The 2834-nt window shown below is 45.3% G+C and overlaps 1 non-coding gene across 1 annotated transcript; it reads right to left on the reverse strand.

Moving 5' to 3' along the window:
• Window positions 1-252: 252 nt before the first annotated feature.
• trnal-aag (transfer RNA leucine (anticodon AAG)) lies at window positions 253-334 on the reverse strand. Its single transcript has one exon. It is a non-coding gene; the product is annotated as a tRNA-Leu (tRNA).
• Window positions 335-2834: the final 2500 nt, after the last annotated feature.

Below are 2834 nucleotides of genomic sequence, written 5' to 3' on the forward strand. Positions count from 1 at the left end.
CATGGCGACGGCCCGGCGTGGCATCCTGCCTAGCTCTCAAACTATGAGAGAAAAGTGAAACTTCAAATTATGATGTTACAAAGTGGGAAAGGTACTGCCCCTCTCTGCTAACTGAGGCAGTGAGACAACAGTTTCACATGCTTTGCTAGACAAAGTCTCTACATGCAACACTTGAGTTAACTGAGAGGAGCACACAGTCCTTTTTCAGCATATATGAGGCCATCACATTGACATATAGCTCACATTATCAAGTGGCAGTGGTGTGATTTGAACCCACGCCTCCTGAGAGACTGGAGCCTTATTCCAGCGCCTTAGACCACTCGGCCACACTACCTGAAAAGATGAGGTTTTCCTCCAGCATCCATGCTTGACATGTCAAGGACTGAGCTGTGAAGATACCTGGAATATTAGTTAAGTCAAGGGGGGCAGACACAGGAGAACCATACTGCCAGCTGCTTTTTTAAGAACTAAAAACAGAATACATTTTACTTGACAAACACAAGATCCAAAGTGAAGTACTTGCTTGACTTTGCAGTAAACTTCTTTTTTCTGACTTTTCCCTAATCCCTCAAAGAATCATCAATGCAGGTCTGAAAGTCACTGGCACAGACTAGCTCTTCTAAGAAGAGCTGCGACTAAATTAATCTTGTTTGCAGATCCCTTAATGTTCTCTGTGTTCCTTTCTGTCAGGTCATCATTAGTTAATGTAAAGACTGATCTGTGCTTATGACAGGCTGTTAGATAGATATGACATTCAGCAACACAGAAAGTCAACGAATACTAACATCTCCTTTGTTGTTGGCAAGTGTATATTTTCTAAAACCATAAAAGTTCCTACAAGGTCCCATCTGCCCACTGAGTCTTTATCATTGAAATGCTGAGAACGTCCTTTTTTTAAGGTACAACAAGTACAGCAGCTGCAGCCACAGCAGCGTGGATGGTCAGAAACAAAACGTCCTGTGGAGGAGACACAAAAAAAAACAATGCCTGGATCTCTGGAGGACAGAACAATGTGGTCCTGTTGGATCACAAGACGACCTGCATCACAAATATGTAGAATAAGAATCACTCTTCTTCTTCTTAACATCAACATCAGTGCTGTAACCATCATTGTTACAGAGCAGCTCTCCATGGTGCATGTTCACCAGTATTAAACAACACTTTATATCAGGTTTGCAGCACCCAAAGCATGGTGGGAACTGTAGTGCCAAAACATGGGGTAGGGTTTGCAAAGACCTGAATGAACTCAGGCTCAAAGTGTCCCCTCAATGACACTCTATTTCTACACAGATATTTATTGTGTGGTGTAAACCTCTGAGGGTTGCCACTGAACGCAAACACTGACATAACGATGGCCAGCTCACCTCCTGGCTTCCACAGATACAGGTGCTGCCATTGTTTGTGATGTGAAGATCCCACCTATACACCAGGTAAACTTAGTCACCAACAGGGCTCAGCTGTCAATCATCACTTGATCAAGATGTTCTAGCATCACTTTTGGGGAACTGTCAAGGTCCGTCCATCATCTTATATATGTTCACCAGTCATCGGCGGTTGTGGGGGAGAAATAGCTGAAGTCAAATCGTCAATGGTGCAGGCGTTTAGAAGTGTTCAGAGCTCTGCTGTCTATGCTGTATTATTTTATTGACGCCTGCCAAGGAGTTAGAGACACTCTCAAAGTTCATCAGAGTGCCTGAGTCGGCTCTCAACATTCTGCCCCAACTCACCCTGGTGGACGACTTTCAACCCAGATAACAACCACAAATACTACAGCCAGATTAAGTCACGAGAATGTCTTTACCCATGTAGGGTGTGTTAATGATCAGCATATTCTAGTCTGGAGGACACAGATGGTCTGTTACGCAGATTAGAGAAACTATCTATTGTCTAAAGCAGAGAGGCAAGGTTCTCTGTGGACCCTGACCCCAGTGTTTGAGATAGACTGGCACCTACTGTTCCCACCAAAGACAAACAACAAATAATACTGCTGAGGCACCCAAGGCCCACTGGGACCATGTGCAGCCTAGGATTAGAAAATTCAATAAACAATTGTGTTTGTCAGTTCTATGGACACGGACGTGTTAAGGACGCGACATTAGCCTGTAAATACAGGGAGTGAAGTGGTTAATCACATCAGCTGGATTAGGTAATCTCATACATGATAACAAGCAGACATTTTCCATCTTCCATGTTCATGTCTAGAACATATAGAGAAGAATATGTGACCTTTCCTTTTGTCTAAACCAGCCTTAAGCTCAGCTGACCCCACTTTTGTACAATTTTCCAATCTAAACAACAACAAAAAAAAAACTCCGTCTGCTCATTTCAGGTTAAGGAAGACAGGCGACTGTACCCAGCAGCAGCGCCGAGCTCAGCGGGGAAACCATCCGTTCATTTACATCAGTCAGAATCTCCATTGGATTAATACCAACGGGTCGCGCCCACTTGTATTGTGAGGAGAAAAATATTCAGTTGTCAGTCGACCTAATTGGCTCTCTCATGGTGCATGAGGGCCCTGCGAGTTATTGAGACTCTATCCAGGAAAATCATGAGTGACGCAGCAGCAGGAGGGCGGCCTGACACGCACTTCACAAACTGGCGCTTTCTGTCAGGACGGAGGGAGGGGAAGGAGACGAGAAGAGTGCCAACATCACAGAGACACCATTCATACAGTATGGGTGTGGATGCAAAAGGGCAGAGGGAGTAATGTATGGGTAATGTAGTTTGGCTCACCCACAGTCAGAACGCAGACGGCGGGCCAGCGCGGTCGGGGGCCAGAGAAGGGAAGAGGAAAGCGAACGGGGAGATGCAGCGCAAGCGCCGACAAAGGCAGG

Source organism: Larimichthys crocea, chromosome I (assembly GCF_000972845.2).
Source record: "Larimichthys crocea isolate SSNF chromosome I, L_crocea_2.0, whole genome shotgun sequence".
Taxonomy (NCBI): Eukaryota; Metazoa; Chordata; class Actinopteri; family Sciaenidae; genus Larimichthys; species Larimichthys crocea.